Here is a 19,430-nt window from a genome sequence, read left to right on the forward strand (position 1 = left end):
AAATGTGTGCGTTTGGCCTCCACATTTCTAAATGGGACTGATATGGACTTGAGTGGTTTTATGCTGAACCATCCCCTACTTTCTGTTTAAATAATGAAAAATGTCTCTTCAGGTTTCCCTTTGTTGTGATAGCATTTAACCTCTGCACCGGGGTGCTAGCCTCTAGTATTAGAAAATAATCTTAATTGGTTTGGTACAGGAGAGCAACGTGTAAAAGGTTTTGGCTGTATTTACTGTGCTGAATATGATGGAGAGAACTCAGACTTTCTTTTGCTCTTTGGTTTCTCTGAAGACACCCTGAATTTACAACCAAACTTAGGCTCTAGGAGTTTTTCTACACAGCATTTTGGAGCATGTGGGAGCAAGCATCCCAGCCTTGGTTGGCAGGGTCTGAAACCTAGGGAGGGGGCTTGGCAGGTGGGCATCAGAGCCTGAGCTCCAGGGAAAGGTGTGACTTCAAAGCTCTGTCTACACAGTTATTTTTAGAGCACTAGTGTGAGTTCCACTAGCTTGAGTTTGTCTGCCGAGGTAGATAATCATCCCTCATTGGTCCAAACGCTGTGCAGATGTACCTATAGCCTGTCTACACTCAGCTGCAGGTGTGACTTCCTGCTAGTGTATTGACACGTAGTAGTATGGCCATGCTAGCATACACAGTGATGGGCACCAGTGTGGATTACATTCCCCAAGAGCACAGCTATTGGGCCTCTGTGGGTGTGCATTGGGGCTAGCTTAATGAGCTACATAGTTAATGCATGTCAAGGGAGCATTACTGAACAATCTGTAACCTACTAAACATTTCCCCCAGCTTTTTTTCCTCCTGTGGCTGGACAGGTGTTGACAGACCACTGCATCTTGAGTTGTCCCTTGTTTAGCAACAGTAGTTAAAACACATTTCAATCTGTTCTATCTTATGCAGTCAACTCTTCCATATCTGGCAGCCCTGGGACCAGGAGGTTGCCAGATATTTAAATGTTTTTGATAATAGAGAGCTATACCTGGCAATGTACAACGCTAAAGAAAACAAGATTAGATATTAAGAAACAAACAAAATATTATGCAGAATACTTTATTTATTAACAGTAGTATTTTATACTGTAAGCTTATACTGTATTTGCTGTATTTATTTATATTTACTTTCACTAAGTACGTAAAAAGGCTAAAGATACAAGAAAAACATGTGCCCACAAGATAAAACTGACTGGAGCACAGCCATGACAAGGTAAATGGCTAATGCATAAAGGTTTTTCATGCAAAAGAGGTTTACAGTAGCATTTCAGTTTTTAAAAAGCTGCAGTTGAATTCTTCAACATTCAGTGCAAAATTTGCTAAACTCTCAAATAAACAGGTTAAGACAAAATGTCAAGTTCTAATTCAGTGCAGATGGTTACTGAGAATTTATGTCTATGATAAACTACAGTCTATTTATATAAAAATGTAATTGTAACAAAGCAAGTGATGCCACTGAAATTAGAATTTGTCAATAGGCATATTCAGATTTTAATTAAAATAATCTTCCTTGTATTTTCAGTTGCTGGTTGCATTCAGTTTTGTGTGTATATCATGGACCAGAAACTAATTATTTTAACTGAAGCTTAAAATTCCATCAATAGACTGATAATCAAGGCTCTTCTAGAAACATTTTGATGAAATATTCTGATATAATTGGTTTGTTACAACCTAGTCCAGGTCAGAAGTTAAAATGCATAAATCAACACTCAGAAGTAGTGCTTTGCATAGATTTGTCAGAGTATAAAGACAACTTGGAGGCTACAGATCAGTAATGTAAAGAGGAGATTTTAAAGTTATGAATGTGAGGAGTGCCTTAGCTAGTACAGGTTATATATCTTCAGAACATGTAATAAGATAACAGCAGCCACAAAATAAACTGAAGAGAGAGAATGTGCTTTCGTCCTCTATCAGGAAGATAGGATTAAGTTGAGGAATTGGCAGCTGCATTCTATTGCGAGGTGTTGCTAAGTGTTGCCAAGCAGGGAAGGAAGAGATCTGGGCAGTACTGGGAAGCAGGATAGCAACTTAATGGAATGTGACTAGTCAGGGAAATGGAAGAAGAGATAAAGGAAGGACCCACGATACATTTTTCAAAAGTATCTGTGACTTGGGATGCTAAGTGCCTGAGACATATTTGAAAGTTGGATTTAGGAGCCAAAAGTCAGTGTGACTTAGGAGTGGCTCACAAGTGTTACTATGTCACTGTAGTGCTTAAGTGAAGACAAGCCATTGGGAGAGCAACGTAGATTTTACTGATCTGGGTCAGAAGTGTAGTGCTGGCTTTTGGCTCTCAACGGATACATTTTAAAAGGTATTTAGGTGTATAGGAAATTTTTAAAAAGGCCAAGGTGTACGTCTGAAAATTCAAAGAGAGCTGGGCACTTAGGCCAGGTCTGTGTTATAAATTTGCCTTAGTAAAACAACATTGCTCAGGTATGTGAAAAATCCATACCCCTCAGCAGTGCAGTGATATAACGACCTAACCCCATGTGTAGACAGTCCTGCATCTAAGGGAAAGCTTCTCCTGCTGACGTAGCTACTGCCTCTTGGGGAGGTGGGTTAACTACACCAGTGGGAGAAGCTCTCCAGTTGAAATAGGAGCATCTTCACTTCAGCATTTGAACTGAAGACCTGCCTAAAGTGTGACTTTCCAAAGTGCCTAAATACCTTTTGAAATGCCAGCTCTGCCTGCTTAAGTCACCTTTGGAAATGGAACTTAGGATCCCAAGCCCGTGAGGTGCTTCTGAAAATTTTAGGGTCTGAGGACAAGAGGAGCAGGGAACATGTGAGGAAGCTGCACTAGTTGTGTGGTTGTCTCCGGGGCTGAGGTGACTTGTTTTTAACTCTATTGCTGTGCTGCAGCTATGGCCCTCACATTTTTCAGTGTGACCATATGTATTTGAACCTGTTTAGCCAGGCAGGTTGGTAGTCAGTGCAGGTAGCTGTTTAGTTCTTAGCATAGTCACTATTGTGCAATTCTGTTTGGTGGTTGAATCTGCCTAAAATGAATAGGATCATATTAACAGTACACTTGTGATTATTTCCTTTTTCTGTGACAAAGAAGTTATTGAAAACCAGGGAGATAAAGCTTTAAGACTAGACCTGCACACAGAAGTAAACTCTGTAACTACAAGGTAAAAAATGTTAACCATGGGAGAAAACACCAATCCTACATTACAGAAATACATAGCTGCTAAGTTACCCTTGCTTCGCAGGAAGCCTAAGCCCCAAAGAAGGGCTCACTGATAACTCCTTATTAGCCTGATGCTTACAGTTCAATGTTCATCTCCTCAGACATTTTGTGTGCCCAGTCACAGCCTTTGCTTACACCTGCATTGGAGTGATGCTTAGTGCGTCTTGCTATATGAAGAGAGACTTGTAAGGTCACAGAAATAATTCAAACGTTAAAGTGTTTTCTTTCATATGTCTACTCACTGCTTCCTTTTCCTGATGCTCCCTTCCTCTGCAGTTTAATTTGTCTTTCACTGCTTTGTCTTTCTTTTTAATTTGATGTTAGCTTCTTCAGTAACAGGAGATTAGACATGAAGTGAGAAGTTAGAGGAAACAGCCTGCATTGCCACCTGTCATCAGCTTGGATCCTGCTATCAGGTTTTAGGCCTCAGCATGGTACAAAGACAGGCCTTTCCAGTCTAGTGAATGACCTCCTTTTGCCCACAGGCATGAAAAGTGTATTCATCCTCCTCCTGCTGGGCCTGTCTGCATCACCTGGCGCCAGAAGCAGAGGGGGGTGACAATAATTGAGATCATTCTTCAGTAGAGGAGAGAGGAACGTCTCCTGAACTGAGATGTGAGTCAGATTTCATTTTGGAAGAACAGGAGAAGGGAAAGGGAAACAAAAACTGGGGTTAATTTTCTTTTTATTCTTTTTGGTTCATCCCAGTGATTCTCCTGCTATTTGTAAGTCTACCAATCTTTCAAGTTGTCTTAACCTGAGAACATAGAAGGACAGCAAAAATAGTTATGGGTATGGAATATCGTCCATATGAGGAGAGATTGAAAAGACTGGGATTTGTTAAAACAGAAAAGAGGTGACTTGTGGGGATATGACAGAGGTCTATAAAATCACAGATGGAGTAAAGGAAGTGTTATTTGCCCTCTATCATAAAACAAAAACTAGGGGTCACCAGATTAAATTCATGGGCCAAAGGTTTAAAACCAACCAAAGGAAAATACTTTTTCACACAATGCAAAGTCAAAATGTAGAACTCATTGCCAGGGAATGTTGTGAAGGGCAAAACTACAATGGGGTTAAAAAGCAGAGAAGCTAATGGATGGTAGTTATGCAACAGATATTACCCAACATGGACAGGGATCCAAACCTCTGCTCTGGCTTTTCCTAGCCTCTGACTTTCAAAAGTTGGGAGTGGCTGACAGGAGTGAATCACTTGATAATGTACCTGGTCTTGGCCACTGTTAGAAGACAGGATTCTGAGCTAGATGGACCATTGGCCTGACGCAGTATGGCTGTTCTTATGTTCTTCTAATTACTAAAGCTGATCAAAAATTTCTGATGGAATAATTTGCTGTTAGAAAATGGTTTAGTCTGAATCAAAGAGTTTGGGGGCATGTATTGTTTTTTTGATAGAATGAGATATTCTGTTTTGACTGTTTTAATATGTCAAAATAAACATTCATATCTTAAGATCATATGTGTATATTAAAATGCTTTATTGTAGTTAATGTATATTATATTGTTTTGATTGAAATGAAGTGTTTTTGCTTATCATGAAACAGTTCAGTAATTGTGAATCCAAACTTTTCAGAATCTTTCATTCTATAGGAATTTTTGAAATTTTGCTTCAGTTCAGCATAAAACGTACATGAATGTAAGAGTTTGTCATGGAATGAAGTTTCCATTTTTGACCAGCTAATGATATGTGATATATGCAATATTTCTCCATAAGCTTCAGAATGCAGACAGAAAATTGCTGCTTTATCTTCAGCATAACTAAGAGGAAAAATCCAAATAATTCAGCTTCTCTAATTATCGTATTGAGAGTAGAACAAAACCATTCAATGTCTCAGTCATTCAAGTGTATGCACCCACATTGGACAGTACAGAGGAAGAGATTGGACAGTCCTATAAAGACTTGACAACAACGCTGGTGGAGATACTGAAGAGAGATGTGTTGATCATCTGAGAAGATGGGAATGCAAAGGTTCGAACAGATAATGAAGGTTGTGAGAGAGTCATGGGAAGATTTGGGTACAGAGAAAGAAATGAGAAATGACTAGAGTTTTCTATGGAGCATGAGATGGTGATCTGCAACATGAGAGTCCAACAAAAGGACTTTAGGAAGTGGACATGGCGATTGAATGAGGGGAAGTCCAAGAACATGATAGATATGATTTTGATGAGAAGAAGACTGGTAACATCAGTACAGCAGTGCTGAATTCCCCAAGGAGTGGATATAGATTTGGGCCACAGTCTAGTGATTGCAAACATCAAGGTGAAACTCGAGGAAAGTCTAAGACACAGTTTAAGAAAAGAAGAGACGTGTCAAGACTAGGCAAGGAAGAATTAGGGAATGCATATAGAACAGTGCTCAAAGAGAATATTAGGAATGCGGCCACAGAGAAAGACCTAGATAAGAGAGTCTAAGCAATAGCTTTGGTGATAGATGAGGCAATTGAGCAGACTATTCTGGAAGAAGAGAAGATCAATAAGAAGTGGATTATGCAGGAGACCTTGAACTTGGTCCAAGAGAAGAGAGCATTGAAGATCAGAAGAGACATTTCCAAGAGGGTGAAACAGCAATATAGGGTGAAATGAAAGTGGGTAAGGAAAGCGGCCAAAAAGGATAAGGCAAAATGGTTAGAGGAGCAGTGTGACAATATAGAGAGGTATTACAACAAATGTAAGACCAGAGAGGTGTATAAGATGATCAGGAATATTAATAGGAAGTGGCAGCAAAAGCAGATGGCAATCAAAGATGAGAATAAAGCGGTGCTCATGAACAAGGACAAGATTGCAGCAATGGATGAAATATTGTACCAATCTGTACAAAGCACAGTTGGACCCAAGTGTCTCAGAGTGACTGATCGAAGAACTGAGAGAGATATCTCCACCGAGCATTGACAGAGAGACCAGTATTTCGAAGGAGGAAGTAGAAAGAGCGCTACTAAAGAACAAGAGCCCTGGAGATGATCAGATCACAGGAGAGATGATCAAATATGGCAGAGACAGTATGATTCAGGAACTATACCGACTATGTAATATAGCAGGGAAAAAACGAAAGGCACCTAAGGAATGGACAAGTGCTAGTGACAATACACAAGAAAGGAAGTGCATTGGAGTGCAAGAACTACAGAATGATTGCCCTAACAAGTCATCTAGGCAAGGTGCTGCTGATGACAGTGATGGAGAGATTAAGATCACAGATAGAAGAATGTCTAGCAGATGAGCAAGCGGCATTAGAGTCGTATGGAGTGGATAGCAGACAGATACGGTTGTTGAAGGATATCAGTGACAATGCGGAGGCAGTGATAAGAATGTGCAGAGAGATGGGAAGTTGGTTTAGAAAGAGTAGATGAAAGGGACAGGGAAATCCGATATCACCAAGTATCTTCATCATGCATATAGAAAGAGCAATGGACAAGATCAAGGAAGAGGTAGAAAAGGTATCTGTGCACAGGAAAGATTTAACATCTTGAGGGTCATGGATGATATAGTTGTCACTGAGGAAGATAAGAAGAAGCTAGCAAAAACAGTGCAGGTGCAAAATGAGGAAGGGAAGCAGTACGTACTGATTATGAACATCAATAAAACAAAAACAATGGTATTTGGAGATAAGAAAATAGGAAGGAAGATCAGTGTGAATGGTATTGAGCTAGAAAATGTAGAGAAGTTCACATATCTGGGGAGCAACATAACATACGATCTAGACTGTAAGAAGGAAATAGAGACTAGAATAAAGAAAGCAAGAGCGAGTTTGAAGGCGATGGATAAGATCTGGAAAAGCAAAGCAATTAGCTTAGGAACAAAGCTGAGCATCTTGAAAATGTGTGTTTAGCAGCATGTTGTATAGATGTGAGACATGGGTGATAAAAGATTCGAAGAGAAAAATATTGGTGTTCGAGAGGAATTGTTATAGAAAGATCCTGAGAATAGGATGGATGCAGAAGTTCACCAATGAGGAATTATATAGGAGAATACAGCCAAAATAGAACTTACTACAGAAGGTTATACAATGCAAGTTACAGCTATTCAGGCATATTTGTGGAATGAACGATGAATGACAAATCAAGACCCTCGTATTCAGCATAATGGATGGTTCGAATAGGAGAGGCAGACCACGCAAAGGATGAATAGATGATATAGGAGATTGGTGTGGAGCTAGTCTACAGAAACTGAGCCACTCTGCACTGGACACGGAAAGATGGAAAGAAATAGTGATAGAGGCATCAGACACCAACGGGCACAGAGCCCGTGGTTGTTGATGATGATGATGATGATGATGAAATATCATATTGGCTTTTGGCTACTACTATCAGACAGTCTTTATCTCTGTGTTAAGTTTAACACTCTGGCAACGTTTTTCAAATTTTCCGGCTACCAGATAACATGTCTTCTACCAGTGGTAATACTGATATCAAAGCTAAGGTGAACCATTACTTGCTTTCTGTAACCCACTGAAAAGTGCATTGCTAGATATTCTGAAAAGAAGTAAGTTTTTTTTTGTATTACTTTTGTCCCCTTCTGACATGAAATTGTATCTTCCATGTCATTAACTATATAGCCCTTAAAGATCCCTGCACAGCTTAAAAAGCGGAAAATAGCTGCAGGCAACCATTAAATGCAAACAATTTTAGCAAGAATTGAATTTTAAATACTTCTGAACAACTCGGCTTAGCAGTTCAGTAGGCAATAACCCTTCAGTTTTGCAAAATGGAAGTCAATGGGAGATTTAACATTGATTTTAATGGGCTCAGGATCAGACCCTAAAGAGAACCAAGATAAAGAGTCAGAGGTGAGGATAAGACTGTTTGTGGAGTGGATGATTTTGCAGAAATATGTCAGGTACCAGGGAAGTGTATTGAAAACTTTCTTTTTTATAACAGACAGGAACATGTCTTTAAAACTAACTCAAAGTACCAGACACAATACTAAGTTTTTTCTAAACTATCCTTCCTCCATGCACATAGATCAGGAATGAGTTTAAAAGCGTCTTTCTGACATAGCAATGTACTTCCCTGTTTGCATTATGTGTTCCTCAGACATTTGGATTCCTGTTGTATCTTCCTTCCCTCTTGAAAGTGGGTTGTTATGGAAAAGTGCAAGCTCCCTTTGCTGGACATTCACAAGGGCTACGTCTACACTAGCACACTACGTTGAAGTAGCCTATTTCAAAGTAAGGACATCGAAATAGCCTACTTTGACGTGTATTGTCTACGTGTCCTCCAGAGCTGGTGCTGTCGATGTTCCACGTCGAAGTAGCGACGGAGAACATCAAAAGGAGCCGCCCCAGAAGGAAATGTGGAGCGTCCACACACACAAGCGCTCCCCGTCAAAATAAGGGGTCAGCAAAGCCCCAAGCCGCTCCCTTAAAGGGCCCCTCCCAGACACACTTGCCCTGCACAGCATGAGATCCACAGAGCCGACAACCAGTTACAGACCCTGTGCATGCAGCATTGACCCCCAGCTGCAGCCAGAAGCCCTGGGCTAAGGGCTGCTGCATGCAGTGACCATAGAGCCCCTAAGGGGCTGGACAGAGCATCTCTCAGCTGATGGCTGCCATGGAGGACCCCACTATTTCAAAGTAGTAGGATGTGGATCGTCTACACATGCCCTACTTCAATGTTGAACATCGAAGTAGGGCGCTATTCCCATCTTTGGATACGAATAGCAATTTCGATGTCTTGCCACCTGACGTCGATTTCAACGTCGAAATAGCGCACGGCGTGTGTAGACGCGACACGTGCTATTTCGACATTGTTTCAGCTACTTCGAAGTAGCTGGCTAGTGTAGATGCACCCAAGGTCACTTTATTTGGATCCAGCATGGGATCTATTGTGCATCTAAATCCATTGAGTGTTCATGGTGTCCAGGCAATATTCCTGGCTGCTCAGGCTTCCTGGCCACCTCCACCCTCTCTAGTAGCTCAGGCACACGCGTATATTGAAAACTATTATAATTGCAGTCTATGACCTTAAAGGGAAAGGTGTTCCTGGTCCTGCTGGTAGGCTAGGAGGCTCTGCAGGGAAGCATGTAACCTTGCAATCTGGGTCTTGAGCAGTCTGTCTGAAAAAAGCCAGCCAAGAGTAAGAGGAGGTGAATTGTACCTTTCTCTGACTTAAGATGCAATATGTTGTTGTTTGCGTCTCGTGTGTATGCATGTTAAGATTTTGGATTTTAAGAAATCTAATTCAATGCAGGGGGATGCCCATGGTTTGAAGTACTTGGTGCATTATGCTCAGATCAGGGTAGCTGAATTGCAAGGACCATTCTGTTCTATGTATTCATAATGTCAAAAATTCTAAACATGTTTTCCTTGTCTTTGTTTAAACTTCATGCCTACTGGGTATTGTTCACTGTGCCATATAGTTGCACTTAGACCAAGACAGCAAGAATGAGTCTCCTCTTCCGCCTTAGCTGAGAGCCATCTGGCTTTCAGCTCAAGCTGTAGAGTCTTATGCACTGATTTTCAGAGGTCCCTGGTTCCTGTTGTCCTCATTTCATGTGCTTCCTCAGTGACAAGTGTCAAAGAAGCTTTGCAGCATTAGACTTTTTTGTAGTGGGTGTAATACTTCAATCAGACGGTACTGAATAAACCTTTTTCCATATACCACCCAAAAATGGCTCTCCTTACCACCAAATAAGAAAAGAAAAAGTCAACTGTACTGAATTTGCTGAGCAATTTCCAGTTTGTGTTACTGCTCATCTGGAAGAGAAGGCACCATAGCAATTGGAAGAGCAATGGATGAGGTAGAAAAAGGAAAGGCTGGGGACCTTGGAGCAGTGTGACCACTGGAGACAGTGGGTAGAGTGTTGGTATGGGATTCTCTAGGTTCTAGAGCTGGGCAGGTGAAGCATCTACATCAGCTGCCTGAGCTCATACACAACCTGCACTACTGGAGCTCGTTGGTGACTTTGTGTTTGTCATTCAGAACCTTTCTTGGGGAAGAAAATCCCTCTGAAAATTCTCTCTCAAGAAATTCCAGTTTTACTCCCATTTTTGTTTAAAGTGGGAAACTGTCCTCCTGCCCCCCCATTTTTACTTTCTTTCTGTTTGCCGACTGGACTGAGTCAGTAGGGAAGTGTGAGTGGACTGTAGAAGTACTGAATGTGTTACTTGTTAAATGTAATGTTAACGTCTCCAACTAGAAGAAGTTTGGAAAGAGTAAGAAATGATGGGGAAATGTGTATGTGTGGCTGCAGGGGTAGGGACCAACCATCCTAAATCTTTTCTTTCTTTACCAAAATGTTTCCTTTAGAAAACTTCAGAAACTAAAAAATCACAGGAAAACTATTCTTTCCTGAATGGAAACATGTTTTACATTATCCTGTTTTCTAATAATTTTCAGATGGCAAGTTCTCATCTAGATCGACCCCCGACAAAGATACTTTCTCATGACAAAAACTGATGACCACAGCATCCCACAGATATCATGCGGGGACAAAAACCGTGCTAGCTTGTACTGAAGCAAACTAGAAGGTTTCAACCCCAATTTTTTACTGGAGAGACCTTAAAGACTTGGAAAGCAGGTATTACAATAACAACCATCGCCACCTTAATTATCACCTATAGTCCTGCAAATACAATGCATACTTCTTCCACTTTTTTTAGGCCTGGTGCCATGCCTTCCATCACCTCCCTCCTCCTCACATTCTTCTGGGAATTTTATTAATAAAAGGGTGTTTCTAGCCTTTGCCTTTATAGATATTCTTACATATATACTGAGCATAAACTGATGCAGTGACGCTTGTCTGAATCTGCAGGCAGGTGGAAACAGCTCTAAGCAATGGCTTGTCCCATTACCTCAGCCAAAGCCATGTGGATGGAGAATCTTTGGCCATGAAATGTGGCATTTTTTCCTAAGAAGCCACAAAATGAAACAGGTTAGCCACAGAATTCTCCATTTTTTCTGCAGCCAGTCATGAAACATTTTTTCACTCATCTGCTGTCCCTAATGGGGCCAGTCCCTAGCTGCTTTTCAGCTTTCCCAGCAAGTTGACAGTAACTGGCTTTTGATGCATGATCCTTGCAGTGTTTCATGTGTTGCTTGCTGAGTAATACCAGAAAAGGTTTCCATGTTTCTAAAATGAAGCTGGTTCTTTACTAAAGAACTGTTTAAAGAGCTGCTGCAGCTGTTGCCAGCATTCAAGCCATGAACACACACACTGGCTCTCTTTCTAATGCCTGCTTCAAACTCAACCCTCCTACAACCTGTCTCTACCTTCCATTCACACTGCTACACACTGAGCCATGTAACCAGCTGACACAGCTGTTCTGAGTGCTTTCTCTTTCTCCCTTGTTTTATGGCTCTGCCACTTGCAGCCTGACTGTCCCCTGTGATGTGCTCAAGCCAAAACACGTGCTAAATGGCTTCTCACTGGTGATGGTATTTCAAATGCGCTTGCACAGTAGTAGGCAAAGGCTCTAGCCTGTACATAACCATTACAAGGGTGGAGCACTCAATCTTTCGGAGGCCAATCATCCGTGTTAGTAAATAACTCCCTCCTCCCAAAAAAAATTAGTCAAGAAAACACTTGCATTCTTGTGTGTTTACTACTTTCATAATGTTAAAGTTGTAAAACATGGAAGTTCTGTGAGCATCATATTAGCGTCACTGCATGTAGAGAACTGCCCAGCCTCACGTAGTTGAGGAACTATTGATTGGAAATGTGCCTTGAATGTCATTAATGTTATGACCTGCTGCAGGCAGTCTCATAAAAACAGTTTCCCCTCCAGTCATGCAAACAGCTGATGAGTTCATGACAGGGCTGCAGAGGTCTGGGAATGGTGGTTTAGGTTTTGCCAATGCTACAGTCTTGTCAGCCAAAGGCAGGTTTTGCCAACAAAGCAGAGGAGATACAAATATTGCAAAACTACTTTGGATGGCAAATCTCTGCTGTTCTGCTAACAAATAAAAACACCTTGATAAGAGGCAGAAAGCTTTTTGTGGCACAGTTAATGTGACAAAGCATGAGCAAAGATGCTGCCATTCATTACAGCGACATAATTGGCCTTTCCCAATACTCCACAATGCGAGTCTGCTTGCTATTTTGAACTGTTGCCTTGCAGGCATGCACCTCCTTGCTCCCCCCAACCCCAGTTTCTCTCAGCTCAGGGAAGCCTGGAGAGCTCACAGAACTGCTGAGGTTGTGGCTCCTGGTAGCCGAGGCAGCTGTGTGAGAACTTAGAAGGCATCAGAGCACCACTGATGTGGAACCAGCATGTAGGCAGAAGGGGCTGCTGCTGCAGGGGAAGGGCAGAAACTGTGCTGACTAAAGCTTGGGGCCGATCAGAACAGGCTGGGGAAGGATGTCTCCCCTCTCCAGGCCTGGTTGTGCAGGTTGCTTCCTGAATGGAGAGAGCATTGTAACACACACACTCTCCCACCACACATACTTTGTGTCTCCCTCCTCCAGCTCTCCATTTCACACCCACTCCTCCCCCAACACTTCAGTTGAAAAGCTGCTGGCAATCTAATAGTCTGCCCATGGAATGATGGGACTGAGAAACTTGCATCAGGTGACACTTGCCAATGTTCCAAATGCAGAAAACTGAACACCATTGCCTCACCCACCCCATTCGCTGAGGCCCCACATCTGCCACACCCCTTTTTTTAGGCCCCACCTCCATTCAGTCCATTCCCCCTTCCTTCCGTCTTTCTTTCCCTCCCTACCATTGTTCACTTGCTCATTTTCACCAAGCTGGGCAGGGGGTTGTGTGGAGGCTCCAAGCTGGGGCCAGATTTCAGGTTTCATAGTGTGAGAGGGGGCTCTGGGCTGGAGAAGCATGCTCCAGGGTGGGGCCAGAAATGCAGGGCCCTGGGCTGGTGGTGCAGGCTCTGGGGTGGAGCTGGGGATGAGAGGTTTGGAGTGCAGACTCTGTCAGGAAGTTTGGGTGCAGCAGGGGGCTCAGGACCGGGCCAGAGGATTGGGGTGTGGGAGGATGGTAGGGGTGCAGTCTCTGAACCACACTTACCTCAGGTGGCTCCCAGAATTGGCGAGGATTTCTCTCCAGCCCCTAAGTGGAGACCTCTCTGTGCGCTGCCCTGTCCTTCGGCACCGCTCCGCAGCTCCCAGTGGAAACTGCAGAGCCGGCTCTTGGGGCAGGGGCAGCAAGCAGAGCTCTTCTGGCTGCCCTTCTGCCTTGGAGATGGAGGCAAATGCCAGCCAGTTCCAGGAACTACACCAAGCCAGCACAAGCAGGGAGCTTGCCTTTGCCCCACTGGACTGCCCACCAGAATTTTATTGGCCTGATCAGCAGTGCTGACTGGATCCACTCGGATCCCATTTCCACCAGGCATTCAGGGGTCCAGAACTGAATTCCTGGCAACCCTCCACTGAACCTCCTGCACGAAGGATTGCAAATTCTTTCCAAAGCTTCCTGTAGCCATTTGCACAGTGGGAAACTAGTGCACTGCTATTTGTGTCAATGCAAGAGCTGCTAACATGGTAGCACTCTGCCAACACCAGGAGCACAGTGTGGACACACAATAGTGGTTTAATTAAAGTGGTATAACTTTTGTCTACTCAACTGTAATACACATGACCTGAGCATACAAAAGAGCTAGTACTTCTGAATACAAATGAAAATATTAACTGAGACTGAATGCTGTGAACTTTATTAAAGGTTTGATAAATGAAATACAGGGATGATGAGGTGGGGGGAAATGGAAGACGTTAAGGACACAGTAGCAGATGAGTATAGAATTATGAGCACCCACTCCCTTACAGAATTTAGAAATCTTGGGGGACTCAATCTACATGTTCTTCTCCTGTCAGCAAACAGCTGTGAAGTTCATTGACCAAGTGAGTGTCTCATTGTCCCTCTCAAGTGGCAGAAGTGTGTGCCAGGGAACTAAAGGTCACCGCTCTGCTGGTTCAAACTTGGAATTACTATAATGCCATGTGATCATTTTTTGCTTGTTTCTAATTATTTTTGAAAACAGTAATTAGGACATTACATTTTATACAGCGCATTAAATATACTATTATGGTTGCAAAGTCAAGCATTGAGAAGCTAGGACATTTCAGTGTTAGGGTTGCTTGTGCAATCTTGAGTCAAGCCTCTTGTGCAACTGCTTCATGACACAAATTTTAATTAGGCCATGTCTACACTTACAAGCTTCCTATAGCACATTTGTACTGATACAGATGTGCCACAGTAAGGCTATGTCTACACTAGCCCAGAAGATCAACCCGCTCAGGGTCTATCTTCTGGGCGTCAATTTCATGAATCTGGTAGGGAAGTGCAAAATCAACCTCTCAGGGGTTGCAGGTGACCCCTGTACTCCTTGTGAAATGTGAGGTGTAAGGGAGTTCCATGGGAGAACTCTCCCATCAACCTTCTTCAGTAAGGACAGCCAAGTAAGCTTAGTGCAGGTATGTTGAGTCTAGTCATGCACTTGACATACCTAGAACTGCATAGCTACAGTTGACTTATTTTGTCTACTGTAGACATAGCCTAAAAGTGTTCCTGTGGCCACATTTATCTCCTCTTGCCATACATAATAAAACCTGCTCAATGAGTGGCAGTAGCAGTATTGGCAGGAGAGCATCTCACACCGACACACTGCTGTGCTCATGAATGCTTATGCTGTCAAAATTTGCTGCTCAGTTTGTGTTTGTGCTCCTGAGCAACAAGTTTTGCCAAAATAAGTGCTAGTGCAGACACTGCTTTCCTGTGAAGGTTGGGATCCCTGCATTCACCTCTAGCTCTGTTGCAGTAGGGCTTGTACAAAATGGGCCTGATGTGATTTTTGAACATTCATAAACTGTGTCTACACTTGCATTCCTCTTTTGAAAGAGGCATGCAAATGAAGGACATCAAAAATGCAAATGAGGCACTGATTTACATACATGGCACCTCATTTACATATTCTTCTTTCAAAAGAGCCTCTTTCGAAAGAAAGAAAGCAGTGTAGATGGGGTTCTTTCAAGAATAAACCCCATCTTTGAAAAAACCCTTCTTCCTATTTTGTGCAGGACCGAGACAACAGGGAGCAAAAGTATAAAGAAGAGCTTTCAATATAACACTTAACAGTACTTTAGTTTACCAATGATAGTTTAGTGCTTTCTCCCAGCGTATCTTTGCTGTGTATCTTCTGGTGATGGTCCCAAAGGGAAGATGTGAGCAGAATGGTGGGCGAGAAAAACAGCTTTAATCATTGCATTTTGGACAAACTGGGGGCAGAAGAAAAGAGTGGCAAAAGGACTAGCTGGAAGAAAGTTGGAGGAATCAGCAAAAGAATTGCCATTAGAGTTGAGCAATTTTTTTTTTTTTATTTTGGAAGTTTCAACTGAAAACTTCTCTCTGGAAAAATAAGTCGGTTAGCTTTGAAATGCTTTTTTTCTTCATCTAGAGTGAATATCATTTTGATTCACTCAATCAGTCTCACTAGGTTGACCATGGCTCAATGCTGTCTGGGGTTGTGATTTTAGTGTCACCATAACTGAGTGCTTAAATTGGCTGGAGACAGATTCTGAGTGTAGATACATGCATAAATAAGTCAGTGCAAGGCAACTTTTATAGCTTATGTACCTTTGTAGGGTAAACCAGGCCTTATTAAAAATGTCAGTGCTATAGCTTAGGTGCCAAATAATTATGAATAAATTCCAAAACTCAGCTTGGAAATGTGACCTCTCAGCCTGCTGTAACAGTCATTCCCGTTCCTTCACTTTGCTTCCAACACTTCAATTCTTAGCTCCTGTAGGCTGTGGCCACACTTTGCCAAAACTTCGAGATGGCCATGCTAATGGCCAAATCGAAGAATACCAATGAGACACTGAACTGAATATTCAGCGCCTCATTAGCATGCTGCCAGCCGCGGCACTTCAGAAGTGCCACTTTCGAATATGCGCAGCTTGGCATGGCTACACAGGGATCCTTTTTGAAAGGACCCTGCACATTTTGAAATCCTCTTATTCCTGGCAGCTGAGAGGAATAAGGGGATTTCTAAATGTGTGGGGTCCTTTCAAAAAGGACCCCCGTGTAGCCTTGCTGAGCTGCGCGCGTTCGAAAGCAGCGCTTTTGAAGCACCGCAGCGGGCAGCATGCTAATGCTAATGAGGTGCTGAATATTCAGTTCAGTGCCTCATTGGTATTCTTTGATTTGGCCATTAGCATGGCCATCTCGAAGTTTTGGCAAAGCGTGGCCACAGCCTTAGTGAAAAAGTCTGAGTGAAAGGAAATGCTTCTTTACCCAACTCACAACTGGTGGAACTAATTGCCAGGGAATGTGTGAAGGTCAAAAACATAAACCAGTTGAAAAAAGAATTAGCTACATTCTTGGAGGATACCTTTATCAACAGCAATTATCCAAGGTGGCCAGGGATGCAACCCCACGTTCAGGATGTCCCTAAACTTCTGAGTGCTAGAAGCTGGGGCTGGACAACAGGGCATGGATCACGCAGTAGACTGCCAATTTCTGTTGCTTCCCTATGGCATCTGGCATCCAGTTTGTCCCCACTTTATGGTCTTATGTAAGTAAGTCAGGCAATCTTTTTACTGCTTAGAAGTGCTCAAGTGTTAAGTGTCTTTTGGAAACAAGTAAATCATAGGTCCTGTTCTGAAGCATTTGTGATAAGTCCAAGGCCCTTGTCCTGCAAAAACTTAGTTTTGCACATTATAGCTACGTCTACACGTGAAGCCTACATTGAAGTAGCTTATTTCGATGTAGCGACATCGAAATAGGCAGTTTCGATGAATAACGTCTACACGTCCTCCAGGGCTGGCAACGTTGATGTTCAACATCGACGTTGCGCAGCACCACATCGAAATAGGTGCTGCGAGGGAACGTCTACACGCCAAAGTAGCACACATCGAAATAAGGGTGCCAGGCACAGCTGCAGACAGGGTCACAGGGCGGACTCAACAGCAAGCCGCTCCCTTAAAGGGCTCCTCCCAGACACAGTTGCACTAAACAACACAAGATCCACAGAGCCGACAACTGGTTGCAGACCCTGTGCATGCAGCTTGGATCCCCAGCTGCAGCAGCAGCAGCCAGAAGCCCTGGGCTAAGGGCTGCTGCACACGGTGACCACAGAGCCCCGCAGGGGCTGTAGAGAGCGTCTCTCAATCCCTCAGCTGATGGCCACCATGGTGGACCCCGCTATTTCGATGTTGCGGGAGGCGGATCGTCTACACGGTCCCTACTTCGACGTTCAACTTCGAAGTAGGGCGCTATTCCCATCCCCTCATGGGGTTAGCGGCTTCGACGTCTCGCCGCCTAACGTCGATGTTAACATCGAAATAGCGCCCAACACGTGTAGCTGTGACGGGCGCTATTTCGAAGTTAGTGCCACTACTTCGAAGTAGCATGCACGTGTAGACACGGCTTATATTAGCTACCTGAACTGTGCCAATGGCCCACCATTGGCAGTCTGAAATTGGCACCTTAACCTGAGGACAGTAAAGCATGTTCTTAAAACCATGATTCAGACATGCCACAGCAATCAGACACATCATAGACAGACAAAAATTGGACTATTAGAAATGGAAGGAGGAGAGTTGCAATGCCAAGATGACTTACTCTCAGAGGGGTGACCATGTTAGTCTGTAGCTTCACAAAAACCAAGCAGTCCTGTAGCATCTTAAAGACTAACATATTTCTTTATTAGGTACTCAATAAGGCATGTTTACTTCTTAAATATTCTATTACATTATTGATTTCAGTTTGTTTTTTATTAAGTATTGCAGCAGGGTGGGGCCAGGAGAGGAGAAGCAGGAATAAAAATAGAGCAGAGATGGAGCTGACAATCAAAGTGGGAGCAGCTGAGGAGTAGGCTGCCCTAAATCAATTAGGGCCAGCTGATCCCACTCAGGGCTACCTTTATAAGCCCTTCTCCATGCAGGGCAGTGGGTGGGTGGTTAAGGAGAGTTTGGAAGGTGAATGAGGAGAAGGAAGGAGACTTAGAGGAACACCAGAGGCCATAAAGAGATGAGGAGTCTCAGCAACTGGGGGGCTGGACTGCCCCAGTCCAGGGGACCTGAAGCTCAACCAGAGACTGTGGGGAACTGGTCAGCCAGAGGAGCCAAACAAAGGAGGGGACTTGCTGCCATGGCTACCACTACAGAAAGGAAGTACCCAGGGGAATCATCTGGGGAAGTGGCCCAGGGAGAGGAGCTGCAGGGCCAAGGGTGAAGGGAGTCAGCTCTCACTGGTAGCGGCCATCCAGGGTCCCTAGGCTGGAATCTGGAATGAGTGGGTGGGGACCAGGTTCCCCTCAGACTGCCCCCTGCCCCATGGGGTTCACATAGTGGTGCCCGTGGACTCAATGGAGGACCTGAGGCCCAGGAATGAGACTGACCCTGCCACAGTCTGTAATTCCTCACAGGTGGCATATTGGAGACAATCCCCCCTGTGTAGTTATATCAGTGAGTTTTTCATGAGACCTGAATGCTGTATATTTCTTTGAGCTGCCTGAAGTAAGAAATATGTTGTATTAGCTTTGAGGGGTGATAAAGGAAATCCAGTCCAATGCTTTGGCTTGCCATATTGTTTTCTTTATGCTAAAACTCCCCCACCATCCAAGCATATGACAGTCACAAGAAGCCTTATTTGATGCTATTACAAGGAGGACTGCTAAGCAGGGATGGGGTTTACCTTTTGAGGAACAGGAAGACTGTGTTTGGATCAAGACTGGCTAACTATGGCTTTAAACTATGTTTGATGGGGACACGTGACCAAAGCCTACAGAGAAGTAAGGGACCTAGGAGTTGGGTTGGAAATGGGAGGGATCATGGGCTATAGTAGTTGAGAAAAAAGAGGGACTAGGCAGAACTGGGAGGCAAAAGTAAATCTATATCATTGATGCCTTATACTAACGTAAGTAGTATGGGTAATAAGCAGGAAGAACATGAAGTCCAAATAAATAAATACCATTGATGTCACAGTTGTATCACAGAGGCTTGGTGGGATAATGCACACAATTAGAACGTTGGTATAGAAGGGTGCAGTTTACTCAGGAAGGATAGGCAGAGTAAACAGGGAGGAGGTGTTGCCTTGTATATTAAAAATGTGCACACCTGGACTGAGGTAGAGATGGATGCAGGAGACAGATGTGTTGAAAGTCTCTGGGTTAGGTTAAAAGGTTTAAAAAACAAGGGTGCTGTCATGCTAGGAGTCTACTACAGACCACCTACCCAGATAAAATAGGTGGATGAGGCTTTTTCTAAGCTATTAACAAAATCTTCCATAGGATTTGAGGGTGATAGGGGACTTCAG

This window comes from Carettochelys insculpta, chromosome 3 (assembly GCF_033958435.1).
Source record: "Carettochelys insculpta isolate YL-2023 chromosome 3, ASM3395843v1, whole genome shotgun sequence".
In the NCBI taxonomy this organism is placed as follows: Eukaryota; Metazoa; Chordata; order Testudines; family Carettochelyidae; genus Carettochelys; species Carettochelys insculpta.